The sequence below is a fragment of the Emydura macquarii genome, unplaced genomic scaffold (genome assembly GCF_026122565.2).
Source record: "Emydura macquarii macquarii isolate MOO-44397 ecotype Brisbane River unplaced genomic scaffold, CSIRO-AGI_Emac_v2 contig_2924, whole genome shotgun sequence".
NCBI lineage: Eukaryota > Metazoa > Chordata > Testudines > Chelidae > Emydura > Emydura macquarii.
Window position 1 is genome coordinate 1,581,091 of NW_027133061.1, and position 9,069 is coordinate 1,590,159.

Consider the following 9,069-nt stretch of genomic DNA (forward strand, 5'->3'; position numbering starts at 1 on the left):
AGCTGCAGATACTGATCCCCAGGGGGTGAGATTTCGGCCTGTGCAGAGAACCCAACAGAAGGGCCGCACACACCTTGAACCCCACTCAGTGAAGTGTGTGCATTCATTTTGTGTTGGCTCCTCTTAACCCCAATGCAGCGCATCTGGGGGGCAGCACTACATCATATAACGCCAGTATAGAAGGGCCCCAAGAATCAGCAGGGGTGGGGGGAGTGCATTACACCCTTTCCGCCCCTCTGCTAGCAGTTTCCTGCCATTGCCATGGATTTCCTCCTTGCACTGGATCTGAGAGGGATGCAAATGGATCTGGACTAGGAGCATCCCAGCATTTTGAGGATGCTTGGGTTGGGGGGAGCGGCTTGTTTCCAGGGCCCACCCCAGAACAGCCCGTAGCCCAGTGGTTGGGAGGCTCACCTGGGGTGTGGGGGGACCACATTCAAGCTGTCGCTCTGCCTGTGTGCAGATCAGGGACTTGAACCTGCACATCCCAGGGGAATTGCCCTCTCTTTTCTGGCATGGCTCGCTCAACCTCTTGCAAGTCCGTTATCCTGCTTCTCCGAGCAGTGACTACACCAGTGAAGGTGCAATAGATCCTTCTGTGATGCACCTGGCCGGCTGGCCAAGAGGTGGCGGGACAGGGCTCCCTGAACAGTGGGATGTGACAATTACAGCAATCTCACCTGGGAGTTGGGAGCTGGTTCAGATGTCGTCCTGTCCCGGGTAGCATCCAAGCAGGCTAAATAGACGAGGGAGCGTCCCCCTGGACTTGGCTAGGGGCTCCCCTTTGCACCCCCCTTTTGAGGAGATAAGGAGCTGAGTTGATTTCTGCTGCCTCCAGCTACTCGCCAGGGGAGTCTGCAGCCAGGGCGAACTCATCGCTGATGCAAATCAGAGCCTCAGCCCCGGGGACGTCCACCCCACCTGGATTCTTCAGGTGCAGACAGATCTCGCTGCATTGACTAGACGCCTAAGCGAGGCTAGGAGGAGGAGAAAGTTGTTCCGAGTCCCAGCTGGATTTTGCAAAAAGGGGCAGTTCAGGGGGGCAGGGAGCAGCTGAAGATTGGCAGCCAGATGTTGGGGTGCTGCGTGGCCAACCAGAACCTAAAGGCTGAACCCCCCTCAATGTTTGTAACCCCAGCGCGTTGAGCTGAAGTTTGCAGAGAACTATTCACGGGGACTCCGAGGTCTTTCTTGAGTGGTAACAGCTGATTTATATATGGGTCGTTGGGATGTGTTGCTTTGCGCTCATCAATGTTGAATTCCATCTGCCGTTTTGTTGCCCAGTTACCCAGATTTGGGAGACCCCTTTGCAACTCTTCACAGTCTGCTGTGGACTGAACTCGCTGGAATCATTTTGTATCATCTGCAAACTTTGCCACTTCATTTTCACTCCCTTTCCCAGACCATTTATGAATATGTGGAACAGCGCTGGGCCCGTACAGACTCCTGGGAGGACCCCCCATTTACCTCTCTCCATTGTGAAAACTGACCACTTATTCCTACCCTTTGTTTCCTGTCTTTTAACCAGTTACTGATCCAGGAGAGAACCTTCCCTCTCATACCGATGACTGCTCAGTTTGCTTACGAGCCTTTGGCGAGTCAAAGGCTTTCTAAAACCCCAAGTACCCTATATCCACTGGATCACCCTTATCACATGCTTGCTGATCCCCCTCAAAGAATTCTCATAGATTGGTGGGGCTTGATTCCCCTTTACAAAAGCCGTATTTGCATCGAACATGATTTTTGTTATTGAGTCTGCCAAAAAGCCCGACCTAAATGACAGCGGTTTGGATGAGCCTATGTGCCTATTTCTTTGCTTTTCCTGGAATTAATTCAATAGTTTAGGCAAATTTGTCCGAGCGGTCCCCAGCAAGAGTGGGTGGCCACACTCCGAGGCCACCAAAAACTGTTGTCGTGGGCCTGCCCCCCATGTGCCTGTTTGCAAAGTTTCCTGCCCCCGAGGTACTTGAAAACAAATTCTTGCGTCTTTAGCCAAGTTGCTGCTCAAATTCTTCCTTGGCCCTGCCTCGTTGTATTTTTACACTTCACCTGCCAGAGCTTGTCCACCTTCCCATTAGCATCTCTAGCACTTGACTTCCACATTTAAAAGGACGCCTCCTGGCCTCTGGTGCCCTCCGTTACTCAGGCCCGGTCTACACGGGCCACGGATTTCAGCAGCCGTCGACGGCAGATACGCAAGCTATGTACAGTAACTTCCTAACGCCTACCTACCGCGGTGTGTCCCCTCCACGGCGCTGAACCGACGGGAAACGCCCTCCTGTCACCGCAGCGCTACGCTGCTTGCCGGGGTGGATTTACAGAGTCAATTTCCAGGTTCGATTGAGCGAGTCTTCGCTGCCGCTCATTCGAACCTGCAAAATCGATCCTGCACGGCTGGCGGTGTAGACGTAGCCTCAGCCGTTTTGACGTGCTAGCGTTCGTTCGGTCCTCTTACTGCCGGTTCTGATTTAGGGTGGCCGTTTAGCCTGCGCCTCTCTTCTGGGGGTTTGAAGTTGTACCAGCCCCTTGTGCTGTTTGCAGGCAATTAACCCTTAGGCCGGCTCCACACGGACCAGGGAAGCCACCTGTGTATGGGGGACTCTTGGGGGGACTGTTTCCACCCACTTTAAGATCCCTGCGGCTGCCAGAATGGCATAGAGAGGTCTTAGCGCCACCGAGGACCAAGCCTCGATCGCTTTCCGTTCGTGGCTCCGGACCAGCGCAGAACAATGGGAACAATTTAAACCTCCCAGGGACCCTGTTTTCTCAGCCAACAGCTCTAGGGCAGAGTAACCTAGTTTCTGTGTTACAAGGAGCTTTCTGTCCCGGCCGAATAGCGAATGCGGTGGTTTCCCCTCCTTCCCAGCGTTCAGACAATGCGCTCAACCTCACACGTCCCTGCCATCGGCTCCTCAAAGGGGGAAGCCAGCCCACAGCTGTTCTCGTGCCAAAGCCAGCTCGGGCTGGGCCCCTTTCCTGGAACCTCCCTCCTCGGAGTTCAGTGCCCCCCAGCTGCTACCAGTCAGCTAAGGCAGGTGAGCAAGGTCTTGAGCCTCAGTCATTTCCTTCTGATCAGTGAAGGGCATTTCCTGCTAGGGGTAACGAAGAGCTGAACGGTCTCTGCGTGGAGCAGTGTCGTTTATCAGAATGAGGTAGTATCCCTTTAAATAGTGCGTGAGCCCTGTAGTGGCGCTCACCGTGTTCTGTGCTTTAGAACCCAGTTGGTATGCAAAGCTATTTAAAGGGACACTACCCAATTCTTTTACCCCACATGCAGAATGTGGTGGGGAGTGACCTGCTTGTTCCTGCTCCGGATGGATGATCTGCGGTGGAAGCATCAGGCCATTCCCTGCAGACAGATGCCGCTGAGAGAAGTATCATCAGGGAACGGCTCGGCTCTGTGGCACCATGGGGGAATGGCCGGGAATGGGCAGATCAAGACTGTCTTGGCTGGGGGTGAAGTGCTGTGCCTTTATGGCCTCCTGTGGATCTGTCTGACACACTGACAGACAGACCTACTTGGCACATGCTGCACGGCTAAGGGAGAACGGTGATGGATAAAGAGGAACAAGCTGCTGCCATCTAAGACACTGGTAATGCTAATTGTACTTTGCAAGTGGGAGTTCTTTTCACGCAAGGATCTAAAAGCGCTGTCTAAAGGCGAGTATTCTCTCCCATTTTATTAGGGGAAACCGAGGCACCAAGAGGTTTAATGTGGTCCAGTGCTTAGAGCAGAGGATGGGGAATCAGGACCCCTGGCTTCTGTCCCAGGCTCTGGAACAGAAGGGTGCTTTGTGGTTAGAGCAGGGAGGATAGGGGGTCAGAATCCTGGGTTCTAGCTCCGGCTCTGGGAAGGGAGTGGGGGTCTAGTGGTTACAGCGGGGAGCTGGGACTCAAGATTCCAGGGTTGGCCAGGTCACCTTCTCCATCTGGGGTACGTGTGCAGAATACTGGTGAAAAAGGAGCTAAAACTGGTGGCATGAACGTTAAAGGCGATTGTAGTTGTGTTAGCTGGGGTTGGTTTGATCCTGGGTTTAACCTTGAATCAATTTCTCCAAGGCAAGGGCTATGAACTTGTCCTGCAAAAAGATAAGGAGCAAAATCCCGGCCCCCCCCCCCCCCCCCCCCCCCCCCCTTGAAATCAGCGGGAGTTTTGGAATGGCACCAGAATCCCATCCAGGGCGTGTCCTGACCAGAATGTTTTCAGGCAGAACCAGGCTTTTTGCACCTTTCCCACCACAAACAATAGAGTCTTGTTAAAAGACCCTTACTGCATGCGGATAGTGTAATGCTGGCTTCCTGCTCCCTACCTCCGTTTCCCCACCTGTATGTTGCAGTGCTAATGCGGATCTCTCACACGCACAGGTTGGGAAACTTGCTGACTATGTGGAAAAGGCTCTGAGGTCCTGAAATGACAGAGACTGGAGAATGGTGAGGGATCATTAGGGGTAGTGGGAAAGTAATGATGCTTTTATAGCTTCTTATTGAGAACTCGGCCCTTTTGAGAGGTTTGATTATCCCCACTGGACTCCTGGGGAAACTGAGGCACCGAGAGATGACGTGACTATCCCCAGGCCACACAGCAGCAGAGTCGCCAAGCCAGGCAAAGAACCCAGGAGTCCTGCCTTTCACTCTTCTGCCTTAACCACAATGCTATGCTTATTAAGTGAGAAAAGCCACGTTCCGGGGGTATTTTGCTAGACCAAGATGATGGTTCTTCCCATGAACCTCGAGAGAGGGCCTGGTTCTTTTACACTGGCTATTACTAGTAGAAAATCTGTGTAGAGATGATTCCTAAGGCCCCATGTACCTCATTCTGGAAGTGTAAAATAGCTATAGACATTGTAAAGGGGCCCTAAATTGAACCCAGCCACAGAATGGCACCCGTAGGTGCTATCACAATACAGAAGATAAACCATCGCAACACAAAGGGTAGGGCTGGTGGAAAACTTTCCATCCAAGCTGTTTTTTGACCAAAAATTGGGTTTACAACTAAATGATACTTTGTGAAAAGTGGCAGCCTTCCAGGGGGAAGAATGGATTTTGTCGTTGAAAAAACGAACACCCGAAAACCAAAATATATTTCAAGTTGGAAACGTTGCTGCAGTGCCACATGGAAGTTTTATTTCAGGGGCCTCATGTCCCCTATTCTCCTTAATGGAGCGTGCTCCCTGGTCAGTCGACGTCTCCCGTAATGCACCTTGACCAGGGATCTCCCCGGATAAACCGCCGCCCCTCGCCAAGAGGGGACATGGTGATGCATCATGGGAGATGTAGTCCAACCAAGGAGCCTGACCTATAGAGGAGAGTGGGAGCATGAGGCACTTGGACCACGACTCCCATGAGGTGCCATGGCAGTATTGCCAAATCAATATTTTTCAGTATTTAAATTTCTGCTGAAAATTGATTTCCCCTCCCCTCCGCCCATGGTGGAGAGAAAAAAATCCCAGTTTTTTTCTAGTAAAGAAGCCCTAGTGCCAATAAGAATCAGGCCCAGAACTGGTCTCGACTGAACAGTCATGCTTAGGCTGCAGTGCCAGAGGCTGGGCATGGAGGTGTTAGCTGTCCACACCCACAGCTGGGCAGATCTCCAAGCAGTGATTTGTTTCTGCAGGGTGGTTTTCCACCTTCTGCTCTCCAGCCCTCTGTTCCCATTTCTCCTTCCTGTTTAATTGTCAGCTGATGACAGATCCAGCTGTTGCGGCACGGTCCTCAGCCGGATTGGCTGAGCGAACCGACAGCTTCATTCCAAGCCACACCCGGATGCTCTCCCATTGCCCTAGGATGCAGCGGCGGCCCCGTCTACATCTGGGGCAGCGCGGCAAAGGAGTTGTAATAAGGGTAACAGCAGGGGACTGCGTGGCAGGGCGAGATGCTGCCAGCCTGAGTGGTGTCTTCTGCCTCCTCCGTCACAGATTGAGCACTCAGATTAGTGCAGCTGACTCATCAAAACCCAGTTCTTGGGGAAGGGAGGGAGTCTCCCAGCACCCGAGCCAGGGCTGAGTGGAAAGGGAGTGAGGTCTACGGGGGTCTGGGAGCCAGGACGCCTGGGTTCTGTTCCCAGCTCTGGGGAGAACATAATCCAGTAGAGGGGAGCACTCTTGACTTCCATGCCCGGCTCTCAGGAAGTTCTTAGAGCAACAGAAAAGCGGGACTCCTGGGTTCCCTTCCAGTCTCTAGAAGAGTGTTGCCTAGTGGTTAGAGTTTGGGGGCTTGGTAGCTCAGATGCCTGGGTTCTATTCCCAGCTCTGCCTTCAAATCTCAGTGTGACCTGGAGCAAGTCGAGTCCTGGCTCTGTGCCTCATTTTCCCTCTCTGTAAAATGGTGATGAACGATCCCTGCTTCAAGAAGCGCTGAGGGTTGGCAGCTGGCGGGATCTTTTCAGAAAAGGCCACAGGGCAGCCGCAAAGCCCCGGCCCAGCTCTCCATGGGCCCAGCCCTCTCCTGGTAAAGGCTGTGGGTGGGAACTGACTTAAACGGCAAAGGGGCTTAGACAAACAACTTGTAAAGAACCGTGTAGTTGAAAGTGCATGGCGGAGAATTGGGATGGGCCTGTAAGTCATCATCATTAACCATCACCATAATGATCATAATTAACCACAAATACTTACGGGGAGAGCGTCTACGAGCGTGGCCATAGGCGGCTCACCCCAGGTGAGGGATTTTGTTTCTTTGAATGACTAACATTTTTCCTCATCATCATTTCTAAGGCAGGTCTGTACTAGGGGTTCCTGCCAGCACAGCTCTGTTGGTCCGGGACGTGAAGAGGTGAGATCCTTGCCCGGCAGAGGTGTGCCGGCAAGAACTCGGAGCGGAGATGCAGGTATATCGGCCCAGCTGCACTTTGTCCAGTAGCAGCTCAGAGTTCGGAACGCCGCGGGAATGCAGGCTGCTCCTAACTCTGAACGAAACGTTAGTGTTGTTCTTTCGAAAGTTTACAACTGAGCATTGACTTGAGGCAGCTTTAGAACTTCACTGTGCAGAAGAAAAAATGCTGCTTTGAACCATCTTAATTTAAGTGAAACAAGCACAGAAACAGTTTCCCAGTTTCCTTATCGGGTTAAATCTTTTGTTTTAAACTTTCCCTTTAGTGTTTTAGTAGTTTACGTTTAACGCAGCACTGTATTGTATTTGCTTTTTTTTGGCTCTCTGTGGCTGCGAGATTGCGTGCATACTTCCAGATCCAAATGAGGTGCGTGGATGACGGGTCAGTTCGTAACTTTAGTGCTCATATCTCTGAGCTTCTACTGTACCAAGAGCGCTTGTTTTGCCTGGGGTCGGGGGGTGCTGATTCTGCCAAGCTGTGCTGTGTTGGCAGTCACTGACCCTCAGAAGGCAAGCACCATCATCATCCCTGTAGTACAGATGGGGAAACTGAGGCATGGACTTGCTACACCTTGCCCCTGGTCACACAGTGGTAAGCTGAGAAGGGAGTCCAGGAGCTGCTAGTCCTACTCTAACCACTAGACAGCACTCCCCTCCCAAAGTCAGGACTAGAATGCAGGTATCCTGACGCCCAGTTCCCTGCTCTAACCACCAGACCCCACTCCCTCAGAGAACTAGAATAGAACGCAGATGTCCTGATTCCCAGTCTCCTGCTCTAACCACTGGACCACATTGTCTCCCAGAGCTGGGAACAGAACCCAGGCATCCTAGCCCCCATTCCTGCTCCATCCACCGGCCCCTGCCACCTCCTTCAAAAGCTATATTGCCAGCCGAAACAACCACCCAAGGCGGCTGCTTCCTGCCTGGCTGTGGGGAGCGGGGGAAGGTCCCTAGAGCTGTCAGGACGCGTCCTTGGAGGCTGGACTTTCTGGTTCCCTGACTCACTGTGAGTGACACCAATCTACCGTGCCCTTCCCCTTCCCAGCCCAGGCGGCTGCCAGTGTGAGCTGGGGACTCAAAGCAGCCTCAGCTCCCGGTGCTAGCGTGGGACACAAGCCAGGAGGGGAAGAAAACGAGGCCGCATCTGGGAGCAGAGCCCAGGAGCCAGCACCTCCAGCTGGAGCTTGGCTGGTCCTTCCAATCCTGTGGGCGCAGTGGCCACCCCAGGACATCTCCCATGGGCACCAGGCACCGGCCAGCAAGTGCATCCACCCGGCGCTGTGGGGATCTACCAGGGGCTTAGATGCCAATGGGTGTGGATGGCCGAAGGTCTGAGCTGATTCTCTCCATGCCCTCTGACCTCAGCCTCGGGAGAGGTAACGTTGTCTGCTGGAGAACGAGCAGCCAAATCCCTGCTCCGGGATCTGCTGGCAGAGCTTAGGGGGCGCGGGGCTGTGTCGGGTGCTGAGATCGGCAGCTCTTTGTACAGTGGGCTGGGAACCAGGGCAAGGGGCTCTGGGGTCCGTGGGCAGGTCAGGGCTGGCTAGAAGAGGGGACTTGGAGGGGCTTTCTCTCTCTGTTAGACACACGGGGGGACTTTCAAAACTGCTACACTAGGGGAGGGGGGCTTTCTTTTCTTTCTTTCCCCATATTTAAAATGCCTCCCTTCCCCCCTCTCCCCCCGGCTGCAGCGTCAGGCACTGGGTCCCATCTCTCGTCCGCATGTGGTCTGCGGGTACAGCTCGGGGTCTGGGTGTCGTGTTCCAGCTCTACGGTTGCATCTGCTTGCGGCTAGTAAAGGCAGAGTTCTCTGGCCGAGAGGCCAGTTCTTGCTGGCGTAAGCAGCCTGCAATCAGTGCCGTTACCCCGGGGCTGCCCTTGGTCCCCCCCCCCCCACCCCTCTGGTTTATTAGCTGCCATGCATGGAACCCAGCGAACAAGGCTGAGTTGCCAGACGGGGGGACGCTGGGGCTCAGCAGAGTAACAAGGAGCTCGGGTCGGTGATGACCTCTTGCCCAGAGCGGGGACAGTGGGGCCCGGCTGGGGGTCTAGGCATGGGCCCCTGGCCATCTGCCTGCCCTGCTTCCAGCGGCATTTCAGGGGTTGGGGAGGTTCTGGGTTAGGCAGGGGCCAGAGTGGCTGTGAGCAGGGTGAGGGTCAGTGCAGGCTGTGATCCTTTCCCAGCCTGCGCCCTGATGCGCCGCTGCTGCTGGGAGCCGCGAGCGCCCCGTGTTGCAGTGCCCC